The following is a 24,344-nucleotide window of genomic DNA, read 5'->3' as shown; positions in this document are numbered from 1 at the left end:
AATTCCATCCTCTTTGTCACTGATTAATTACATTAATAATAGTGGTTCCAGCTGTGCCCCTGGCTTACAACTCTGAAAAGCGAGCAATATTTAGAGTATAAATCACTATAACTACAGCATCCCATTTGTCCAGACTTTTATTTTTCTCTTGATAAATACAAATCAGGTTGGTTGGACAACTTCTGCCCTTAGTAAATCTCTGCTTGCTGTCAATTATAATACTATTTTCTGTCAAATACTCCTGTATATAGTCCCTTAAATGGACTCTGTCACCAGTTTATCAATTCCCAATTTCCTAACTAGCCTAATAGGCGCTATGATGCTGATAACTACAGTGTGATTTGTTGTTTTTTGTTTTAAAAACGTTTATTTGCAAAGTTATGAGCATTTATTTATATATACTAATGTAGCTCTAATAGCCAAATAGGAGATGACTCCTTTTTACTCTGGGCAGCTAATGTTTTCTGTATGACGCTGTCCAATCAGCATACAACTTCTCCCCCTTCCCTGTCCAGCAACACAGTGTGATAATATAGTACACTGCGTCCATTCCCGACTGTGTTTTCAACAGGTGATATCTTAGGTTCTGTCACAGCTAGAACTGTGATTTTGGTGTCTTATGAAAGAGTAGAATCCAGTCTTTCAAATGCCACCAAATCTGCTTTTTTAGGTGGCCCACAGCCCGAGATATGGCTGTTTGAATTGATCCCCCTTCCCTGTAGCTTGAGTTTCACAATGTGTGTGAAGCAGCTTCATGCTGATAGGACAGCATCAGATGCTGAGAGTCAGCTCCACCTCAGGAGAATTGCTGCTGTTACCTCCCAGATGTCTAATAAAGGCTAAATTACATATTTAGAAAATGCTCATAACTTTGCAAATAATAAACATTTTTTTTACTACAAATCACCCTGTAGTTATCAGCAGCAAAGCACCTATTAGACTAGTTAGGAGTTAGGGACCTGATAAACTGGTAACAGAGTCCCTTTAAGAGCTCTTCAAAAGTTTTTCCCACAATGGATGTTAAGCTTACTGGTCTATAATTACTTTGTATTGAACTTACTACTTATAGAAAACTCAATGACATTCATGGGGTCTCTGTCACCAATGAAAAACCCGATAGATTTTTAATCGCCTATAAAGAATTTGATTCATCATATACTTTCGTTATGTAAACTTAAATAATAAACAAGTGAATAAACTAAAGCAACTGATAGCAAGGGACTGCTGAGAATTGAACTCAGGATCTCCTGTTTACTAGACAGGCACTTTAACCAACTAAGCCACAGCACCAAAGCACTTTTCTTCTCACAGTGTCCTACCACACAGCTCAGTTCAGAGCAAAAGACTGATCTCAAATTTTAGGCTAGCCCCTTAGGTGTAGTTGCCAGAAGTCTTAACAGTCAGGGTACATAAGTTGTGATGGCCGAGTGGTTAAGGCGTTGGATTCGAAATCCAATGGGGTCTCCCTGCACAGGTTCAAGTCCTGTTCACAACGTTCTATTTTAAGAAGAGAACTTCCAGAAACATATTAAAGTTTGTCACCTATAGAAAGAGTTATTTTAATTCCATCCTCTTTGTCACTGATTAATTACATTAATAATAGTGGTTCCAGCTGTGCCCCTGGCTTACAACTCTGAAAAGCGAGCAATATTTAGAGTATAAATCACTATAACTACAGCATCCCATTTGTCCAGACTTTTATTTTTCTCTTGATAAATACAAATCAGGTTGGTTGGACAACTTCTGCCCTTAGTAAATCTCTGCTTGCTGTCAATTATAATACTATTTTCTGTCAAATACTCCTGTATATAGTCCCTTAAATGGACTCTGTCACCAGTTTATCAATTCCCAATTTCCTAACTAGCCTAATAGGCGCTATGATGCTGATAACTACAGTGTGATTTGTTGTTTTTTGTTTTAAAAACGTTTATTTGCAAAGTTATGAGCATTTATTTATATATACTAATGTAGCTCTAATAGCCAAATAGGAGATGACTCCTTTTTACTCTGGGCAGCTAATGTTTTCTGTATGACGCTGTCCAATCAGCATACAACTTCTCCCCCTTCCCTGTCAAGCAACACAGTGTGATCATATAGTACACTGCGTCCATTCCCGACTGTGTTTTCAACAGGTGATATCTTCGGTTCTGTCACAGCTAGAACTGTGATTTTGGTGTCTTATGAAAGAGCAGAATCCAGTCTTTCAAATGCCACCAAATCTGCTTTTTTAGGTGGCCCACAGCCCGAGATATGGCTGTTTGAATTGATCCCCCTTCCCTGTAGCTTGAGTTTCACAATGTGTGTGAAGCAGCTTCATGCTGATAGGACAGCATCAGATGCTGAGAGTCAGCTCCACCTCAGGAGAATTGCTGCTGTTACCTCCCAGATGTCTAATAAAGGCTAAATTACATATTTAGAAAATGCTCATAACTTTGCAAATAATAAACATTTTTTTACTACAAATCACCCTGTAGTTATCAGCAGCAAAACACCTATTAGACTAGTTAGGAGTTAGGGACCTGATAAACTGGTAACAGAGTCCCTTTAAGAGCTCTTCAAAAGTTTTTCCCACAATGGATGTTAAGCTTACTGGTCTATAATTACTTTGTATTGAACTTACTACTTATAGAATACTCAATGACATTCATGGGGTCTCTGTCACCAATGAAAAACCCGATAGATTTTTAATCGCCTATAAAGAATTTGATTCATCATATACTTTAGTTATGTAAACTTAAATAATAAACAAGTGAATAAACTAAAGCAACTGATAGCAAGGCACTGCTGAGAATTGAACTCAGGATCTCCTGTTTACTAGACAGGCACTTTAACCAACTAAGCCACAGCACCAAAGCACTTTTCTTCTCACGGTGTCCTACCGCACAGCTCAGTTCAGAGCATTTGTCCAGACTTTTATTTTTCTCTTGATAAATACAAATCAGGTTGGTTGGACAACTTCTGCCCTTAGTAAATCTCTGCTTGCTGTCAATTATAATACTATTTTCTGTCAAATACTCCTGTATATAGTCCCTTAAATGGACTCTGTCACCAGTTTATCAATTCCCAATTTCCTAACTAGCCTAATAGGCGCTATGATGCTGATAACTACAGTGTGATTTGTTGTTTTTTGTTTTAAAAACGTTTATTTGCAAAGTTATGAGCATTTATTTATATATACTAATGTAGCTCTAATAGCCAAATAGGAGATGACTCCTTTTTACTCTGGGCAGCTAATGTTTTCTGTATGACGCTGTCCAATCAGCATACAACTTCTCCCCCTTCCCTGTCCAGCAACACAGTGTGATCATATAGTACACTGCGTCCATTCCCGACTGTGTTTTCAACAGGTGATATCTTCGGTTCTGTCACAGCTAGAACTGTGATTTTGGTGTCTTATGAAAGAGCAGAATCCAGTCTTTCAAATGCCACCAAATCTGCTTTTTTAGGTGGCCCACAGCCCGAGATATGGCTGTTTGAATTGATCCCCCTTCCCTGTAGCTTGAGTTTCACAATGTGTGTGAAGCAGCTTCATGCTGATAGGACAGCATCAGATGCTGAGAGTCAGCTCCACCTCAGGAGAATTGCTGCTGTTACCTCCCAGATGTCTAATAAAGGCTAAATTACATATTTAGAAAATGCTCATAACTTTGCAAATAATAAACATTTTTTTTACTACAAATCACCCTGTAGTTATCAGCAGCAAAGCACCTATTAGACTAGTTAGGAGTTAGGGACCTGATAAACTGGTAACAGAGTCCCTTTAAGAGCTCTTCAAAAGTTTTTCCCACAATGGATGTTAAGCTTACTGGTCTATAATTACTTTGTATTGAACTTACTACTTATAGAAAACTCAATGACATTCATGGGGTCTCTGTCACCAATGAAAAACCCGATAGATTTTTAATCGCCTATAAAGAATTTGATTCATCATATACTTTCGTTATGTAAACTTAAATAATAAACAAGTGAATAAACTAAAGCAACTGACAGCAAGGCACTGCTGAGAATTGAACTCAGGATCTCCTGTTTACTAGACAGGCACTTTAACCAACTAAGCCACAGCACCAAAGCACTTTCTTCTCACGGTGTCCTACCACACAGCTCAGTTCAGAGCAAAAGACTGATCTCAAATTTTAGGCTAGCCCCTTAGGTGTAGTTGCCAGAAGTCTTAACAGTCAGGGTACATAAGTTGTGATGGCCGAGTGGTTAAGGCGTTGGATTCGAAATCCAATGGGGTCTCCCTGCACAGGTTCAAGTCCTGTTCACAACGTTCTATTTTAAGAAGAGAACTTCCAGAAACATATTAAAGTTTGTCACCTATAGAAAGAGTTATTTTAATTCCATCCTCTTTGTCACTGATTAATTACATTAATAATAGTGGTTCCAGCTGTGCCCCTGGCTTACAACTCTGAAAAGCGAGCAATATTTAGAGTATAAATCACTATAACTACAGCATCCCATTTGTCCAGACTTATTTTTCTCTTGATAAATACAAATCAGGTTGGTTGGACAACTTCTGCCCTTAGTAAATCTCTGCTTGCTGTCAATTATAATACTATTTTCTGTCAAATACTCCTGTATATAGTCCCTTAAATGGACTCTGTCACCAGTTTATCAATTCCCAATTTCCTAACTAGCCTAATAGGCGCTATGATGCTGATAACTACAGTGTGATTTGTTGTTTTTTGTTTTAAAAACGTTTATTTGCAAAGTTATGAGCATTTATTTATATATACTAATGTAGCTCTAATAGCCAAATAGGAGATGACTCCTTTTTACTCTGGGCAGCTAATGTTTTCTGTATGACGCTGTCCAATCAGCATACAACTTCTCCCCCTTCCCTGTCCAGCAACACAGTGTGATCATATAGTACACTGCGTCCATTCCCGACTGTGTTTTCAACAGGTGATATCTTCGGTTCTGTCACAGCTAGAACTGTGATTTTGGTGTCTTATGAAAGAGTAGAATCCAGTCTTTCAAATGCCACCAAATCTGCTTTTTTAGGTGGCCCACAGCCCGAGATATGGCTGTTTGAATTGATCCCCCTTCCCTGTAGCTTGAGTTTCACAATGTGTGTGAAGCAGCTTCATGCTGATAGGACAGCATCAGATGCTGAGAGTCAGCTCCACCTCAGGAGAATTGCTGCTGTTACCTCCCAGATGTCTAATAAAGGCTAAATTACATATTTAGAAAATGCTCATAACTTTGCAAATAATAAACATTTTTTTTACTACAAATCACCCTGTAGTTATCAGCAGCAAAGCACCTATTAGACTAGTTAGGAGTTAGGGACCTGATAAACTGGTAACAGAGTCCCTTTAAGAGCTCTTCAAAAGTTTTTCCCACAATGGATGTTAAGCTTACTGGTCTATAATTACTTTGTATTGAACTTACTACTTATAGAAAACTCAATGACATTCATGGGGTCTCTGTCACCAATGAAAAACCCGATAGATTTTTAATCGCCTATAAAGAATTTGATTCATCATATACTTTCGTTATGTAAACTTAAATAATAAACAAGTGAATAAACTAAAGCAACTGACAGCAAGGCACTGCTGAGAATTGAACTCAGGATCTCCTGTTTACTAGACAGGCACTTTAACCAACTAAGCCACAGCACCAAAGCACTTTCTTCTCACGGTGTCCTACCACACAGCTCAGTTCAGAGCAAAAGACTGATCTCATATTTTAGGCTAGCCCCTTAGGTGTAGTTGCCAGAAGTCTTAACAGTCAGGGTACATAAGTTGTGATGGCCGAGTGGTTAAGGCGTTGGATTCGAAATCCAATGGGGTCTCCCTGCACAGGTTCAAGTCCTGTTCACAATGTTCTATTTTAAGAAGAGAACTTCCAGAAACATATTAAAGTTTGTCACCTATAGAAAGAGTTATTTTAATTCCATCCTCTTTGTCACTGATTAATTACATTAATAATAGTGGTTCCAGCTGTGCCCCTGGCTTACAACTCTGAAAAGCGAGCAATATTTACAGTATAAATCACTATAACTACAGCATCCCATTTGTCCAGACTTTTATTTTTCTCTTGATAAATACAAATCAGGTTGGTTGGACAACTTCTGCCCTTAGTAAATCTCTGCTTGCTGTCAATTATAATACTATTTTCTGTCAAATACTCCTGTATATAGTCCCTTAAATGGACTCTGTCACCAGTTTATCAATTCCCAATTTCCTAACTAGCCTAATAGGCGCTATGATGCTGATAACTACAGTGTGATTTGTTGTTTTTTGTTTTAAAAACGTTTATTTGCAAAGTTATGAGCATTTATTTATATATACTAATGTAGCTCTAATAGCCAAATAGGAGATGACTCCTTTTTACTCTGGGCAGCTAATGTTTTCTGTATGACGCTGTCCAATCAGCATACAACTTCTCCCCCTTCCCTGTCCAGCAACACAGTGTGATCATATAGTACACTGCGTCCATTCCCGACTGTGTTTTCAACAGGTGATATCTTCGGTTCTGTCACAGCTAGAACTGTGATTTTGGTGTCTTATGAAAGAGTAGAATCCAGTCTTTCAAATGCCACCAAATCTGCTTTTTTAGGTGGCCCACAGCCCGAGATATGGCTGTTTGAATTGATCCCCCTTCCCTGTAGCTTGAGTTTCACAATGTGTGTGAAGCAGCTTCATGCTGATAGGACAGCATCAGATGCTGAGAGTCAGCTCCACCTCAGGAGAATTGCTGCTGTTACCTCCCAGATGTCTAATAAAGGCTAAATTACATATTTAGAAAATGCTCATAACTTTGCAAATAATAAACATTTTTTTTACTACAAATCACCCTGTAGTTATCAGCAGCAAAGCACCTATTAGACTAGTTAGGAGTTAGGGACCTGATAAACTGGTAACAGAGTCCCTTTAAGAGCTCTTCAAAAGTTTTTCCCACAATGGATGTTAAGCTTACTGGTCTATAATTACTTTGTATTGAACTTACTACTTATAGAAAACTCAATGACATTCATGGGGTCTCTGTCACCAATGAAAAACCCGATAGATTTTTAATCGCCTATAAAGAATTTGATTCATCATATACTTTAGTTATGTAAACTTAAATAATAAACAAGTGAATAAACTAAAGCAACAAATAGCAAGGCACTGCTGAGATTTGAACTCAGGATCTCCTGTTTACTAGACAGGCGCTTTATCCAACTAAGCCACAGCACCAAAGCACTTTTCTTCTCACGGTGTCCTACCACACAGCTCAGTTCAGAGCAAAAGACTGATCTCATATTTTAGGCTAGCCCCTTAGGTGTAGTTGCCAGAAGTCTTAACACTCAGGGTACATAAGTTGTGATGGCCGAGTGGTTAAGGCGTTGGATTTGAAATCCAATGGGGTCTCCCTGCACAGGTTCAAGTCCTGTTCACAACGTTCTATTTTAAGAAGAGAACTTCCAGAAACATATTAAAGTTTGTCACCTATAGAAAGAGTTATTTTAATTCCATCCTCTTTGTCACTGATTAATTACATTAATAATAGTGGTTCCAGCTGTGCCCCTGGCTTACAACTCTGAAAAGCGAGCAATATTTACAGTATAAATCACTATAACTACAGCATCCCATTTGTCCAGACTTTTATTTTTCTCTTGATAAATACAAATCAGGTTGGTTGGACAACTTCTGCCCTTAGTAAATCTCTGCTTGCTGTCAATTATAATATTATTTTCTGTCACATACTCCTGTATATAGTCCCTTAAATGGACTCTGTCACCAGTTTATCAATTCCCAATTTCCTAACTAGCCTAATAGGCGCTATGATGCTGATAACTACAGTGTGATTTGTTGTTTTTTGTTTTAAAAACGTTTATTTGCAAAGTTATGAGCATTTATTTATATATACTAATGTAGCTCTAATAGCCAAATAGGAGATGACTCCTTTTTACTCTGGGCAGCTAATGTTTTCTGTATGACGCTGTCCAATCAGCATACAACTTCTCCCCCTTCCCTGTCCAGCAACACAGTGTGATCATATAGTACACTGCGTCCATTCCCGACTGTGTTTTCAACAGGTGATATCTTCCTTTCTGTCACAGCTAGAACTGTGATTTTGGTGTCTTATGAAAGAGTAGAATCCAGTCTTTCAAATGCCACAAAAATCTGCTTTTTTGGTGGCCCACAGCCCGAGATATGGCTGTTTGAATTGATCCCCCTTCCCTGTAGCTTGAGTTTCACAATGTGTGTGAAGCAGCTTCATGCTGATAGGACAGCATCAGATGCTGAGAGTCAGCTCCACCTCAGGAGAATTGCTGCTGTTACCTCCCAGATGTCTAATAAAGGCTAAATTACATATTTAGAAAATGCTCATAACTTTGCAAATAATAAACATTTTTTTACTACAAATCACCCTGTAGTTATCAGCAGCAAAGCACCTATTAGACTAGTTAGGAGTTAGGGACCTGATAAACTGGTAACAGAGTCCCTTTAAGAGCTCTTCAAAAGTTTTTCCCACAATGGATGTTAAGCTTACTGGTCTATAATTACTTTGTATTGAACTTACTACTTATAGAAAACTCAATGACATTCATGGGGTCTCTGTCACCAATGAAAAACCCGATAGATTTTTAATCGCCTATAAAGAATTTGATTCATCATATACTTTAGTTATGTAAACTTAAATAATAAACAAGTGAATAAACTAAAGCAACTGATAGCAAGGCACTGCTGAGAATTGAACTCAGGATCTCCTGTTTACTAGACAGGCACTTTAACCAACTAAGCCACAGCACCAAAGCACTTTTCTTCTCACTGTGTCCTACCACACAGCTCAGTTCAGAGCAAAAGACTGATCTCATATTTTAGGCAAGCCCCTTAGGTGTAGTTGCCAGAAGTCTTAACAGTCAGGGTACATAAGTTGTGATGGCCGAGTGGTTAAGGCGTTGGATTTGAAATCCAATGGGGTCTCCCTGCACAGGTTCAAGTCCTGTTCACAACGTTCTATTTTAAGAAGAGAACTTCCAGAAAAATATTAAAGTTTGTCACCTATAGAAAGAGTTATTTTAATTCCATCCTCTTTGTCACTGATTAATTACATTAATAATAGTGGTTCCAGCTGTGCCCCTGGCTTACAACTCTGAAAAGCGAGCAATATTTACAGTATAAATCACTATAACTACAGCATCCCATTTGTCCAGACTTTTATTTTTCTCTTGATAAATACAAATCAGGTTGGTTGGACAACTTCTGCCCTTAGTAAATCTCTGCTTGCTGTAAATTATAATACTATTTTCTGTCAAATACTCCTGTATATAGTCCCTTAAATGGACTCTGTCACCAGTTTATCAATTCCCAATTTCCTAACTAGCCTAATAGGCGCTATGATGCTGATAACTACAGTGTGATTTGTTGTTTTTTGTTTTAAAAACGTTTATTTGCAAAGTTATGAGCATTTATTTATATATACTAATGTAGCTCTAATAGCCAAATAGGAGATGACTCATTTTTACTCTGGGCAGCTAATGTTTTCTGTATGACGCTGTCCAATCAGCATACAACTTCTCCCCCTTCCCTGTCCAGCAACACAGTGTGATCATATAGTACGTCCATTCCCGACTGTGTTTTCAACAGGTGATATCTTCGGTTCTGTCACAGCTAGAACTGTGATTTTGGTGTATTATGAAAGAGTAGAATCCAGTCTTTCAAATGCCACCAAATCTGCTTTTTTAGGTGGCCCACAGCCCGAGATATGGCTGTTTGAATTGATCCCCCTTCCCTGTAGCTTGAGTTTCACAATGTGTGTGAAGCAGCTTCATGCTGATAGGACAGCATCAGATGCTGAGAGTCAGCTCCACCTCAGGAGAATTGCTGCTGTTACCTCCCAGATGTCTAATAAAGGCTAAATTACATATTTAGAAAATGCTCATAACTTTGCAAATAATAAACATTTTTTTACTACAAATCACCCTGTAGTTATCAGCAGCAAAGCACCTATTAGACTAGTTAGGAGTTAGGGACCTGATAAACTGGTAACAGAGTCCCTTTAAGAGCTCTTCAAAAGTTTTTCCCACAATGGATGTTAAGCTTACTGGTCTATAATTACTTTGTATTGAACTTACTACTTATAGAAAACTCAATGACATTCATGGGGTCTCTGTCACCAATGAAAAACCCGATAGATTTTTAATCGCCTATAAAGAATTTGATTCATCATATACTTTAGTTATGTAAACTTAAATAATAAACAAGTGAATAAACTAAAGAAACTGATAGCAAGGCACTGCTGAGAATTGAACTCAGGATCTCCTGTTTACTAGACAGGCACTTTAACCAACTAAGCCACAGCACCAAAGCACTTTTCTTCTCACGGTGTCCTACCACACAGCTCAGTTCAGAGCAAAAGACTGATCTCATATTTTAGGCTAGCCCCTTAGGTGTAGTTGCCAGAAGTCTTAACAGTCAGGGTACATAAGTTGTGATGGCCGAGTGGTTAAGGCGTTGGATTCGAAATCCAATGGGGTCTCCCTGCACAGGTTCAAGTCCTGTTCACAACGTTCTATTTTAAGAAGAGAACTTCCAGAAACATATTAAAGTTTGTCACCTATAGAAAGAGTTATTTTAATTCCATCCTCTTTGTCACTGATTAATTACATTAATAATAGTGGTTCCAGCTGTGCCCCTGGCTTACAACTCTGAAAAGCGAGCAATATTTACAGTATAAATCACTATAACTACAGCATCCCATTTGTCCAGACTTTTATTTTTCTCTTGATAAATACAAATCAGGTTGGTTGGACAACTTCTGCCCTTAGTAAATCTCTGCTTGCTGTAAATTATAATACTATTTTCTGTCAAATACTCCTGTATATAGTCCCTTAAATGGACTCTGTCACCAGTTTATCAATTCCCAATTTCCTAACTAGCCTAATAGGCGCTATGATGCTGATAACTACAGTGTGATTTGTTGTTTTTTGTTTTAAAAACGTTTATTTGCAAAGTTATGAGCATTTATTTATATATACTAATGTAGCTCTAATAGCCAAATAGGAGATGACTCCTTTTTACTCTGGGCAGCTAATGTTTTCTGTATGACGCTGTCCAATCAGCATACAACTTCTCCCCCTTCCCTGTCCAGCAACACAGTGTGATCATATAGTACGTCCATTCCCGACTGTGTTTTCAACAGGTGATATCTTCGGTTCTGTCACAGCTAGAACTGTGATTTTGGTGTATTATGAAAGAGTAGAATCCAGTCTTTCAAATGCCACCAAATCTGCTTTTTTAGGTGGCCCACAGCCCGAGATATGGCTGTTTGAATTGATCCCCCTTCCCTGTAGCTTGAGTTTCACAATGTGTGTGAAGCAGCTTCATGCTGATAGGACAGCATCAGATGCTGAGAGTCAGCTCCACCTCAGGAGAATTGCTGCTGTTACCTCCCAGATGTCTAATAAAGGCTAAATTACATATTTAGAAAATGCTCATAACTTTGCAAATAATAAACATTTTTTTACTACAAATCACCCTGTAGTTATCAGCAGCAAAGCACCTATTAGACTAGTTAGGAGTTAGGGACCTGATAAACTGGTAACAGAGTCCCTTTAAGAGCTCTTCAAAAGTTTTTCCCACAATGGATGTTAAGCTTACTGGTCTATAATTACTTTGTATTGAACTTACTACTTATAGAAAACTCAATGACATTCATGGGGTCTCTGTCACCAATGAAAAACCCGATAGATTTTTAATCGCCTATAAAGAATTTGATTCATCATATACTTTAGTTATGTAAACTTAAATAATAAACAAGTGAATAAACTAAAGAAACTGATAGCAAGGCACTGCTGAGAATTGAACTCAGGATCTCCTGTTTACTAGACAGGCACTTTAACCAACTAAGCCACAGCACCAAAGCACTTTTCTTCTCACGGTGTCCTACCACACAGCTCAGTTCAGAGCAAAAGACTGATCTCATATTTTAGGCTAGCCCCTTAGGTGTAGTTGCCAGAAGTCTTAACAGTCAGGGTACATAAGTTGTGATGGCCGAGTGGTTAAGGCGTTGGAATCGAAATCCAATGGGGTCTCCCTGCACAGGTTCAAGTCCTGTTCACAACGTTCTATTTTAAGAAGAGAACTTCCAGAAACATATTAAAGTTTGTCACCTATAGAAAGAGTTATTTTAATTCCATCCTCTTTGTCACTGATTAATTACATTAATAATAGTGGTTCCAGCTGTGCCCCTGGCTTACAACTCTGAAAAGCGAGCAATATTTACAGTATAAATCACTATAACTACAGCATCCCATTTGTCCAGACTTTTATTTTTCTCTTGATAAATACAAATCAGGTTGGTTGGACAACTTCTGCCCTTAGTAAATCTCTGCTTGCTGTAAATTATAATACTATTTTCTGTCAAATACTCCTGTATATAGTCCCTTAAATGGACTCTGTCACCAGTTTATCAATTCCCAATTTCCTAACTAGCCTAATAGGCGCTATGATGCTGATAACTACAGTGTGATTTGTTGTTTTTTGTTTTAAAAACGTTTATTTGCAAAGTTATGAGCATTTATTTATATATACTAATGTAGCTCTAATAGCCAAATAGGAGATGACTCCTTTTTACTCTGGGCAGCTAATGTTTTCTGTATGACGCTGTCCAATCAGCATACAACTTCTCCCCCTTCCCTGTCCAGCAACACAGTGTGATCATATAGTACGTCCATTCCCGACTGTGTTTTCAACAGGTGATATCTTCGGTTCTGTCACAGCTAGAACTGTGATTTTGGTGTATTATGAAAGAGTAGAATCCAGTCTTTCAAATGCCACCAAATCTGCTTTTTTAGGTGGCCCACAGCCCGAGATATGGCTGTTTGAATTGATCCCCCTTCCCTGTAGCTTGAGTTTCACAATGTGTGTGAAGCAGCTTCATGCTGATAGGACAGCATCAGATGCTGAGAGTCAGCTCCACCTCAGGAGAATTGCTGCTGTTACCTCCCAGATGTCTAATAAAGGCTAAATTACATATTTAGAAAATGCTCATAACTTTGCAAATAATAAACATTTTTTTACTACAAATCACCCTGTAGTTATCAGCAGCAAAGCACCTATTAGACTAGTTAGGAGTTAGGGACCTGATAAACTGGTAACAGAGTCCCTTTAAGAGCTCTTCAAAAGTTTTTCCCACAATGGATGTTAAGCTTACTGGTCTATAATTACTTTGTATTGAACTTACTACTTATAGAAAACTCAATGACATTCATGGGGTCTCTGTCACCAATGAAAAACCCGATAGATTTTTAATCGCCTATAAAGAATTTGATTCATCATATACTTTAGTTATGTAAACTTAAATAATAAACAAGTGAATAAACTAAAGAAACTGATAGCAAGGCACTGCTGAGAATTGAACTCAGGATCTCCTGTTTACTAGACAGGCACTTTAACCAACTAAGCCACAGCACCAAAGCACTTTTCTTCTCACGGTGTCCTACCACACAGCTCAGTTCAGAGCAAAAGACTGATCTCATATTTTAGGCTAGCCCCTTAGGTGTAGTTGCCAGAAGTCTTAACAGTCAGGGTACATAAGTTGTGATGGCCGAGTGGTTAAGGCGTTGGAATCGAAATCCAATGGGGTCTCCCTGCACAGGTTCAAGTCCTGTTCACAACGTTCTATTTTAAGAAGAGAACTTCCAGAAACATATTAAAGTTTGTCACCTATAGAAAGAGTTATTTTAATTCCATCCTCTTTGTCACTGATTAATTACATTAATAATAGTGGTTCCAGCTGTGCCCCTGGCTTACAACTCTGAAAAGCGAGCAATATTTACAGTATAAATCACTATAACTACAGCATCCCATTTGTCCAGACTTTTATTTTTCTCTTGATAAATACAAATCAGGTTGGTTGGACAACTTCTGCCCTTAGTAAATCTCTGCTTGCTGTAAATTATAATACTATTTTCTGTCAAATACTCCTGTATATAGTCCCTTAAATGGACTCTGTCACCAGTTTATCAATTCCCAATTTCCTAACTAGCCTAATAGGCGCTATGATGCTGATAACTACAGTGTGATTTGTTGTTTTTTGTTTTAAAAACGTTTATTTGCAAAGTTATGAGCATTTATTTATATATACTAATGTAGCTCTAATAGCCAAATAGGAGATGACTCCTTTTTACTCTGGGCAGCTAATGTTTTCTGTATGACGCTGTCCAATCAGCATACAACTTCTCCCCCTTCCCTGTCCAGCAACACAGTGTGATCATATAGTACGTCCATTCCCGACTGTGTTTTCAACAGGTGATATCTTCGGTTCTGTCACAGCTAGAACTGTGATTTTGGTGTATTATGAAAGAGTAGAATCCAGTCTTTCAAATGCCACCAAATCTGCTTTTTTAGGTGGCCCACAGCCCGAGATATGGCTGTTTGAATTGATCCCCCTTCCCTGTAGCTTGAGTTTCACAATGTGTGTGAAGCAGCTTCATGCTGATAGGACAGCATCAGATGCTGAGAGTCAGCTCCACCTCAGGAGAATTGCTGCTGTTACCTCCCAGATGTCTAATAAAGGCTAAATTACATATTTAGAAAATGCTCATAACTTTGCAAATAATAAACATTTTTTTACTACAAATCACCCTGTAGTTATCAGCAGCAAAGCACCTATTAGACTAGTTAGGAGTTAGGGACCTGATAAACTGGTAACAGAGTCCCTTTAAGAGCTCTTCAAAAGTTTTTCCCACAATGGATGTTAAGCTTACTGGTCTATAATTACTTTGTATTGAACTTACTACTTATAGAAAACTCAATGACATTCATGGGGTCTCTGTCACCAATGAAAAACCCGATAGATTTTTAATCGCCTATAAAGAATTTGATTCATCATATACTTTAGTTATGTAAACTTAAATAATAAACAAGTGAATAAACTAAAGAAACTGATAGCAAGGCACTGCTGAGAATTGAACTCAGGATCTCCTGTTTACTAGACAGGCACTTTAACCAACTAAGCCACAGCACCAAAGCACTTTTCTTCTCACGGTGTCCTACCACACAGCTCAGTTCAGAGCAAAAGACTGATCTCATATTTTAGGCTAGCCCCTTAGGTGTAGTTGCCAGAAGTCTTAACAGTCAGGGTACATAAGTTGTGATGGCCGAGTGGTTAAGGCGTTGGATTCGAAATCCAATGGGGTCTCCCTGCACAGGTTCAAGTCCTGTTCACAACGTTCTATTTTAAGAAGAGAACTTCCAGAAACATATTAAAGTTTGTCACCTATAGAAAGAGTTATTTTAATTCCATCCTCTTTGTCACTGATTAATTACATTAATAATAGTGGTTCCAGCTGTGCCCCTGGCTTACAACTCTGAAAAGCGAGCAATATTTACAGTATAAATCACTATAACTACAGCATCCCATTTGTCCAGACTTTTATTTTTCTCTTGATAAATACAAATCAGGTTGGTTGGACAACTTCTGCCCTTAGTAAATCTCTGCTTGCTGTAAATTATAATACTATTTTCTGTCAAATACTCCTGTATATAGTCCCTTAAATGGACTCTGTCACCAGTTTATCAATTCCCAATTTCCTAACTAGCCTAATAGGCGCTATGATGCTGATAACTACAGTGTGATTTGTTGTTTTTTGTTTTAAAAACGTTTATTTGCAAAGTTATGAGCATTTATTTATATATACTAATGTAGCTCTAATAGCCAAATAGGAGATGACTCCTTTTTACTCTGGGCAGCTAATGTTTTCTGTATGACGCTGTCCAATCAGCATACAACTTCTCCCCCTTCCCTGTCCAGCAACACAGTGTGATCATATAGTACGTCCATTCCCGACTGTGTTTTCAACAGGTGATATCTTCGGTTCTGTCACAGCTAGAACTGTGATTTTGGTGTATTATGAAAGAGTAGAATCCAGTCTTTCAAATGCCACCAAATCTGCTTTTTTAGGTGGCCCACAGCCCGAGATATGGCTGTTTGAATTGATCCCCCTTCCCTGTAGCTTGAGTTTCACAATGTGTGTGAAGCAGCTTCATGCTGATAGGACAGCATCAGATGCTGAGAGTCAGCTCCACCTCAGGAGAATTGCTGCTGTTACCTCCCAGATGTCTAATAAAGGCTAAATTACATATTTAGAAAATGCTCATAACTTTGCAAATAATAAACATTTTTTTACTACAAATCACCCTGTAGTTATCAGCAGCAAAGCACCTATTAGACTAGTTAGGAGTTAGGGACCTGATAAACTGGTAACAGAGTCCCTTTAAGAGCTCTTCAAAAGTTTTTCCCACAATGGATGTTAAGCTTACTGGTCTATAATTACTTTGTATTGAACTTACTACTTATAGAAAACTCAATGACATTCATGGGGTCTCTGTCACCAATGAAAAACCCGATAGATTTTTAATCGCCTATAAAGAATTTGATTCATCATATACTTTAGTTATGTAAACTTAAATAATAAACAAGTGAATAAACTAAAGAAACTGATAGCAAGGCACTGCTGAGAATTGAACTCAGGATCTCCTGTTTACTAGACAGGCACTTTAACCAACTAAGCCACAGCACCAAAGCACTTTTCTTCTCACGGTGTCCTACCACACAGCTCAGTTCAGAGCAAAAGACTGATCTCATATTTTAGGCTAGCCCCTTAGGTGTAGTTGCCAGAAGTCTTAACAGTCAGGGTACATAAGTTGTGATGGCCGAGTGGTTAAGGCGTTGGATTCGAAATCCAATGGGGTCTCCCTGCACAGGTTCAAGTCCTGTTCACAACGTTCTATTTTAAGAAGAGAACTTCCAGAAACATATTAAAGTTTGTCACCTATAGAAAGAGTTATTTTAATTCCATCCTCTTTGTCACTGATTAATTACATTAATAATAGTGGTTCCAGCTGTGCCCCTGGCTTACAACTCTGAAAAGCGAGCAATATTTACAGTATAAATCACTATAACTACAGCATCCCATTTGTCCAGACTTTTATTTTTCTCTTGATAAATACAAATCAGGTTGGTTGGACAACTTCTGCCCTTAGTAAATCTCTGCTTGCTGTAAATTATAATACTATTTTCTGTCAAATACTCCTGTATATAGTCCCTTAAATGGACTCTGTCACCAGTTTATCAATTCCCAATTTCCTAACTAGCCTAATAGGCGCTATGATGCTGATAACTACAGTGTGATTTGTTGTTTTTTGTTTTAAAAACGTTTATTTGCAAAGTTATGAGCATTTATTTATATATACTAATGTAGCTCTAATAGCCAAATAGGAGATGACTCCTTTTTACTCTGGGCAGCTAATGTTTTCTGTATGACGCTGTCCAATCAGCATACAACTTCTCCCCCTTCCCTGTCCAGCAACACAGTGTGATCATATAGTACGTCCATTCCCGACTGTGTTTTCAACAGGTGATATCTTCGGTTCTGTCACAGCTAGAACTGTGATTTTGGTGTATTATGAAAGAGTAGAATCCAGTCTTTCAAATGCCACCAAATCTGCTTTTTTAGGTGGCCCACAGCCCGAGATATGGCTGTTTGAATTGATCCCCCTTCCCTGTAGCTTGAGTTTCACAATGTGTGTGAAGCAGCTTCATGCTGATAGGACAGCATCAGATGCTGAGAGTCAGCTCCACCTCAGGAGAATTGCTGCTGTTACCTCCCAGATGTCTAATAAAGGCTAAATTACATATTTAGAAAATGCTCATAACTTTGCAAATAATAAACATTTTTTTACTACAAATCACCCTGTAGTTATCAGCAGCAAAGCACCTATTAGACTAGTTAGGAGTTAGGAACCTGATAAACTGGTAACAGAGTCCCTTTAAGAGCTCTTCAAAAGTTTTTCCCACAATGGATGTTAAGCTTACTGGTCTATAATTACTTTGTATTGAACTTACTACTTATAGAAAACTCAATGACATTCATGGGGTCTCTGTCACCAATGAAAAACCCGATAGATTTTTAATCGCCTATAACGAATTTGATTCATCATATACTTTAGTTATGTAAACTTAAATAATAAACAAGTGAATAAACTAAAGAAACTGATAGCAAGGCACTGCTGAGAATTGAACTCAGGATCTCCTGTTTACTAGACAGGCACTTTAACCAACTAAGCCACAGCACCAAAGCACTTTTCTTCTCACGGTGTCCTACCACACAGCTCAGTTCAGAGCAAAAGACTGATCTCATATTTTAGGCTAGCCCCTTAGGTGTAGTTGCCAGAAGTCTTAACAGTCAGGGTACATAAGTTGTGATGGCCGAGTGGTTAAGGCGTTGGATTCGAAATCCAATGGGGTCTCCCTGCACAGGTTCAAGTCCTGTTCACAACGTTCTATTTTAAGAAGAGAACTTCCAGAAACATATTAAAGTTTGTCACCTATAGAAAGAGTTATTTTAATTCCATCCTCTTTGTCACTGATTAATTACATTAATAATAGTGGTTCCAGCTGTGCCCCTGGCTTACAACTCTGAAAAGCGAGCAATATTTACAGTATAAATCACTATAACTACAGCATCCCATTTGTCCAGACTTTTATTTTTCTCTTGATAAATACAAATCAGGTTGGTTGGACAACTTCTGCCCTTAGTAAATCTCTGCTTGCTGTAAATTATAATACTATTTTCTGTCAAATACTCCTGTATATAGTCCCTTAAATGGACTCTGTCACCAGTTTATCAATTCCCAATTTCCTAACTAGCCTAATAGGCGCTATGATGCTGATAACTACAGTGTGATTTGTTGTTTTTTGTTTTAAAAACGTTTATTTGCAAAGTTATGAGCATTTATTTATATATACTAATGTAGCTCTAATAGCCAAATAGGAGATGACTCCTTTTTACTCTGGGCAGCTAATGTTTTCTGTATGACGCTGTCCAATCAGCATACAACTTCTCCCCCTTCCCTGTCCAGCAACACAGTGTGATCATATAGTACACTGCGTCCATTCCCGACTGTGTTTTCAACAGGTGATATCTTCGGTTCTGTCACAGCTAGAACTGTGATTTTGGTGTCTTATGAAAGAGTAGAATCCAGTCTTTCAAATGCCACCAAATCTGCTTTTTTAGGTGGCCCACAGCCCGAGATATGGCTGTTTGAATTGATCCCCCTTCCCTGTAGCTTGAGTTTCACAATGTGTGTGAAGCAGCTTCATGCTGATAGGACAGCATCAGATGCTGAGAGTCAGCTCCACCTCAGGAGAATTGCTGCTGTTACCTCCCAGATGTCTAATAAAGGCTAAATTACATATTTAGAAAATGCTCATAACTTTGCAAATAATAAACATTTTTTTTACTACAAATCACCCTGTAGTTATCAGCAGCAAAGCACCTATTAGACTAGTTAGGAGTTAGGGACCTGATAAACTGGTAACAGAGTCCCTTTAAGAGCTCTTCAAAAGTTTTTCCCACAATGGATGTTAAGCTTACTGGTCTATAATTACTTTGTATTGAACTTACTACTTATAGAAAACTCAATGACATTCATGGGGTCTCTGTCACCAATGAAAGACCCGATAGATTTTTAATCGCCTATAAAGAATTTGATTCATCATATACTTTCGTTATGTAAACTTAAATAATAAACAAGTGAATAAACTAAAGCAACTGATAGCAAGGCACTGCTGAGAATTGAACTCAGGTTCTCCTGTTTACTAGACAGGCACTTTAACCAACTTAGCCACAGCACCAAAGCACTTTTCTTCTCACGGTGTCCTACCACACAGCTCAGTTCAGAGCAAAAGACTGATCTCATATTTTAGGCTAGCCCCTTAGGTGTAGTTGGCAGAAGTCTTAACACTCAGTGTACATAAGTTGTGATGGCCGAGTGGTTAAGGCGTTGGATTTGAAATCCAATGGGGTCTCCCTGCACAGGTTCAAGTCCTGTTCACAACGTTCTATTTTAAGAAGAGAACTACCAGAAACATATTAAAGTTTGTCACCTATAGAAAGAGTTATTTTAATTCCATCCTCTTTGTCACTGATTAATTACATTAATAATAGTGGTTCCAGCTGTGCCCCTGGCTTACAACTCTGAAAAGCGAGCAATATTTACAGTATAAATCACTATAACTACAGCATCCCATTTGTCCAGACTTTTATTTTCCTCTTGATAAATACAAATCAGGTTGGTTGGACAACTTCTGCCCTTAGTAAATCTCTGCTTGCTGTCAATTATAATACTATTTTCTGTCACATACTCCTGTATATATTCCCTTAAATGGACTCTGTCACCAGTTTATCAATTCCCAATTTCCTAACTAGCCTAATAGGCGCTATGATGCTGATAACTACAGTGTGATTTGTTGTTTTTTGTTTTAAAAACGTTTATTTGCAAAGTTATGAGCATTTATTTATATATACTAATGTAGCTCTAATAGCCAAATAGGAGATGACTCCTTTTTACTCTGGGCAGCTAATGTTTTCTGTATGACGCTGTCCAATCAGCATACAACTTCTCCCCCTTCCCTGTCCAGCAACACAGTGTGATCATATAGTACACTGCGTCCATTCCCGACTGTGTTTTCAACAGGTGATATCTTCGGTTCTGTCACAGCTAGAACTGTGATTTTGGTGTCTTATGAAAGAGTAGAATCCAGTCTTTCAAATGCCACAAAAATCTGCTTTTTTAGGTGGCCCACAGCCCTAGATATGGCTGTTTGAATTGATCCCCCTTCCCTGTAGCTTGAGTTTCACAATGTGTGTGAAGCAGCTTCATGCTGATAGGACAGCATCAGATGCTGAGAGTCAGCTCCACCTCAGGAGAATTGCTGCTGTTACCTCCCAGATGTCTAATAAAGGCTAAATTACATATTTAGAAAATGCTCATAACTTTGCAAATAATAAACATTTTTTTACTACAAATCACCCTGTAGTTATCAGCAGCAAAGCACCTATTAGACTAGTTAGGAGTTAGGGACCTGATAAACTGGTAACAGAGTCCCTTTAAGAGCTCTTCAAAAGTTTTTCCCACAATGGATGTTAAGCTTACTGGTCTATAATTACTTTGTATTGAACTTACTACTTATAGAAAACTCAATGACATTCATGGGGTCTCTGTCACCAATGAAAAACCCGATGGATTTTTAATCGCCTATAAAGAATTTGATTCATCATATACTTTAGTTATGTAAACTTAAATAATAAACAAGTGAATAAACTAAAGCAACTGATAGCAAGGCACTGCTGAGAATTGAACTCAGGATCTCCTGTTTACTAGACAGGCACTTTAACCAACTAAGCCACAGCACCAAAGCACTTTTCTTCTCACGGTGTCCTACCACACAGCTCAGTTCAGAGCAAAAGACTGATCTCATATTTTAGGCTAGCCCCTTAGGTGTAGTTGCCAGAAGTCTTAACAGTCAGGGTACATAAGTTGTGATGGCCGAGTGGTTCAGGCGTTGGATTTGAAATCCAATGGGGTCTCCCTGCACAGGTTCAAGTCCTGTTCACAACATTCTATTTTAAGAAGAGAACTTCCAGAAACATATTAAAGTTTGTCACCTATAGAAAGAGTTATTTTAATTCCATCCTCTTTGTCACTGATTAATTACATTAATAATAGTGGTTCCAGCTGTGCCCCTGGCTTACAACTCTGAAAAGCGAGCAATATTTACAGTATAAATCACTATAACTACAGCATCCCATTTGTCCAGACTTTTATTTTTCTCTTGATAAATACAAATCAGGTTGGTTGGACAACTTCTGCCCTTAGTAAATCTCTGCTTGCTGTAAATTATAATACTATTTTCTGTCAAATACTCCTGTATATAGTCCCTTAAATGGACTCTGTCACCAGTTTATCAATTCCCAATTTCCTAACTAGCCTAATAGGCGCTATGATGCTGATAACTACAGTGTGATTTGTTGTTTTTTGTTTTAAAAACGTTTATTTGCAAAGTTATGAGCATTTATTTATATATACTAATGTAGCTCTAATAGCCAAATAGGAGATGACTCCTTTTTACTCTGGGCAGCTAATGTTTTCTGTATGACGCTGTCCAATCAGCATACAACTTCTCCCCCTTCCCTGTCCAGCAACACAGTGTGATCATATAGTACACTGCGTCCATTCCCGACTGTGTTTTCAACAGGTGATATCTTCGGTTCTGTCACAGCTAGAACTGTGATTTTGGTGTCTTATGAAAGAGTAGAATCCAGTCTTTCAAATGCCACAAAAATCTGCTTTTTTAGGTGGCCCACAGCCCTAGATATGGCTGTTTGAATTGATCCCCCTTCCCTGTAGCTTGAGTTTCACAATGTGTGTGAAGCAGCTTCATGCTGATAGGACAGCATCAGATGCTGAGAGTCAGCTCCACCTCAGGAGAATTGCTGCTGTTACCTCCCAGATGTCTAATAAAGGCTAAATTACATATTTAGAAAATGCTCATAACTTTGCAAATAATAAACATTTTTTTACTACAAATCACCCTGTAGTTATCAGCAGCAAAGCACCTATTAGACTAGTTAGGAGTTAGGGACCTGATAAACTGGTAACAGAGTCCCTTTAAGAGCTCTTCAAAAGTTTTTCCCACAATGGATGTTAAGCTTACTGGTCTATAATTACTTTGTATTGAACTTACTACTTATAGAAAACTCAATGACATTCATGGGGTCTCTGTCACCAATGAAAAACCCGATGGATTTTTAATCGCCTATAAAGAATTTGATTCATCATATACTTTAGTTATGTAAACTTAAATAATAAACAAGTGAATAAACTAAAGCAACTGATAGCAAGGCACTGCTGAGAATTGAACTCAGGATCTCCTGTTTACTAGACAGGCACTTTAACCAACTAAGCCACAGCACCAAAGCACTTTTCTTCTCACGGTGTCCTACCACACAGCTCAGTTCAGAGCAAAAGACTGATCTCATATTTTAGGCTAGCCCCTTAGGTGTAGTTGCCAGAAGTCTTAACAGTCAGGGTACATAAGTTGTGATGGCCGAGTGGTTCAGGCGTTGGATTTGAAATCCAATGGGGTCTCCCTGCACAGGTTCAAGTCCTGTTCACAACATTCTATTTTAAGAAGAGAACTTCCAGAAACATATTAAAGTTTGTCACCTATAGAAAGAGTTATTTTAATTCCATCCTCTTTGTCACTGATTAATTACATTAATAATAGTGGTTCCAGCTGTGCCCCTGGCTTACAACTCTGAAAAGCGAGCAATATTTACAGTATAAATCACTATAACTACAGCATCCCATTTGTCCAGACTTTTATTTTTCTCTTGATAAATACAAATCAGGTTGGTTGGACAACTTCTGCCCTTAGTAAATCTCTGCTTGCTGTAAATTATAATACTATTTTCTGTCAAATACTCCTGTATATAGTCCCTTAAATGGACTCTGTCACCAGTTTATCAATTCCCAATTTCCTAACTAGCCTAATAGGCGCTATGATGCTGATAACTACAGTGTGATTTGTTGTTTTTTGTTTTAAAAACGTTTATTTGCAAAGTTATGAGCATTTATTTATATATACTAATGTAGCTCTAATAGCCAAATAGGAGATGACTCCTTTTTACTCTGGGCAGCTAATGTTTTCTGTATGACGCTGTCCAATCAGCATACAACTTCTCCCCCTTCCCTGTCCAGCAACACAGTGTGATCATATAGTACACTGCGTCCATTCCCGACTGTGTTTTCAACAGGTGATATCTTCGGTTCTGTCACAGCTAGAACTGTGATTTTGGTGTCTTATGAAAGAGTAGAATCCAGTCTTTCAAATGCCACCAAATCTGCTTTTTTAGGTGGCCCACAGCCCGAGATATGGCTGTTTGAATTGATCCCCCTTCCCTGTAGCTTGAGTTTCACAATGTGTGTGAAGCAGCTTCATGCTGATAGGACAGCATCAGATGCTGAGAGTCAGCTCCACCTCAGGAGAATTGCTGCTGTTACCTCCCAGATGTCTAATAAAGGCTAAATTACATATTTAGAAAATGCTCATAACTTTGCAAATAATAAACATTTTTTTTACTACAAATCACCCTGTAGTTATCAGCAGCAAAGCACCTATTAGACTAGTTAGGAGTTAGGGACCTGATAAACTGGTAACAGAGTCCCTTTAAGAGCTCTTCAAAAGTTTTTCCCACAATGGATGTTAAGCTTACTGGTCTATAATTACTTTGTATTGAACTTACTACTTATAGAAAACTCAATGACATTCATGGGGTCTCTGTCACCAATGAAAAACCCGATAGATTTTTAATCGCCTATAAAGAATTTGATTCATCATATACTTTCGTTATGTAAACTTAAATAATAAACAAGTGAATAAACTAAAGCAACTGATAGCAAGGCACTGCTGAGAATTGAACTCAGGTTCTCCTGTTTACTAGACAGGCACTTTAACCAACTTAGCCACAGCACCAAAGCACTTTTCTTCTCACGGTGTCC

At 38.1% G+C, this 24,344-nt stretch overlaps 14 non-coding genes across 14 annotated transcripts; all 14 read left to right on the top strand.

The window, feature by feature from the left end:
• Positions 1-1,413: 1,413 nt before the first annotated feature.
• TRNAS-CGA (transfer RNA serine (anticodon CGA)) lies at positions 1,414-1,495 on the top strand. Its single transcript has one exon. It is a non-coding gene; the product is annotated as a tRNA-Ser (tRNA).
• Positions 1,496-4,188: 2,693 nt separating this feature from the next.
• Positions 4,189-4,270, top strand: TRNAS-CGA (transfer RNA serine (anticodon CGA)). Its single transcript has one exon. It is a non-coding gene; the product is annotated as a tRNA-Ser (tRNA).
• Positions 4,271-5,746: 1,476 nt separating this feature from the next.
• TRNAS-CGA (transfer RNA serine (anticodon CGA)) lies at positions 5,747-5,828 on the top strand. Its single transcript has one exon. It is a non-coding gene; the product is annotated as a tRNA-Ser (tRNA).
• Positions 5,829-7,307: 1,479 nt separating this feature from the next.
• On the top strand, positions 7,308-7,389 carry TRNAS-UGA (transfer RNA serine (anticodon UGA)). The gene has a single exon. It is a non-coding gene; the product is annotated as a tRNA-Ser (tRNA).
• Positions 7,390-8,867: 1,478 nt separating this feature from the next.
• On the top strand, positions 8,868-8,949 carry TRNAS-UGA (transfer RNA serine (anticodon UGA)). Its single transcript has one exon. It is a non-coding gene; the product is annotated as a tRNA-Ser (tRNA).
• A 1,473-nt stretch (positions 8,950-10,422) lies between these two features.
• On the top strand, positions 10,423-10,504 carry TRNAS-CGA (transfer RNA serine (anticodon CGA)). The gene has a single exon. It is a non-coding gene; the product is annotated as a tRNA-Ser (tRNA).
• Positions 10,505-11,977: 1,473 nt separating this feature from the next.
• TRNAS-CGA (transfer RNA serine (anticodon CGA)) lies at positions 11,978-12,059 on the top strand. The gene has a single exon. It is a non-coding gene; the product is annotated as a tRNA-Ser (tRNA).
• Positions 12,060-13,532: 1,473 nt separating this feature from the next.
• Positions 13,533-13,614, top strand: TRNAS-CGA (transfer RNA serine (anticodon CGA)). The gene has a single exon. It is a non-coding gene; the product is annotated as a tRNA-Ser (tRNA).
• A 1,473-nt stretch (positions 13,615-15,087) lies between these two features.
• Positions 15,088-15,169, top strand: TRNAS-CGA (transfer RNA serine (anticodon CGA)). Its single transcript has one exon. It is a non-coding gene; the product is annotated as a tRNA-Ser (tRNA).
• A 1,473-nt stretch (positions 15,170-16,642) lies between these two features.
• TRNAS-CGA (transfer RNA serine (anticodon CGA)) lies at positions 16,643-16,724 on the top strand. Its single transcript has one exon. It is a non-coding gene; the product is annotated as a tRNA-Ser (tRNA).
• Positions 16,725-18,197: 1,473 nt separating this feature from the next.
• TRNAS-CGA (transfer RNA serine (anticodon CGA)) lies at positions 18,198-18,279 on the top strand. Its single transcript has one exon. It is a non-coding gene; the product is annotated as a tRNA-Ser (tRNA).
• A 1,479-nt stretch (positions 18,280-19,758) lies between these two features.
• TRNAS-UGA (transfer RNA serine (anticodon UGA)) lies at positions 19,759-19,840 on the top strand. The gene has a single exon. It is a non-coding gene; the product is annotated as a tRNA-Ser (tRNA).
• A 1,479-nt stretch (positions 19,841-21,319) lies between these two features.
• Positions 21,320-21,401, top strand: TRNAS-UGA (transfer RNA serine (anticodon UGA)). Its single transcript has one exon. It is a non-coding gene; the product is annotated as a tRNA-Ser (tRNA).
• Positions 21,402-22,880: 1,479 nt separating this feature from the next.
• On the top strand, positions 22,881-22,962 carry TRNAS-UGA (transfer RNA serine (anticodon UGA)). Its single transcript has one exon. It is a non-coding gene; the product is annotated as a tRNA-Ser (tRNA).
• Positions 22,963-24,344: the final 1,382 nt, after the last annotated feature.

Source organism: Rhinoderma darwinii (assembly GCF_050947455.1).
Source record: "Rhinoderma darwinii isolate aRhiDar2 chromosome 3 unlocalized genomic scaffold, aRhiDar2.hap1 SUPER_3_unloc_13, whole genome shotgun sequence".
Taxonomy (NCBI): Eukaryota; Metazoa; Chordata; class Amphibia; order Anura; family Rhinodermatidae; genus Rhinoderma; species Rhinoderma darwinii.
The sequence above is the reverse complement of the archived record's forward strand: the minus strand, read 5'-3'. Positions and strand labels throughout refer to the sequence as shown.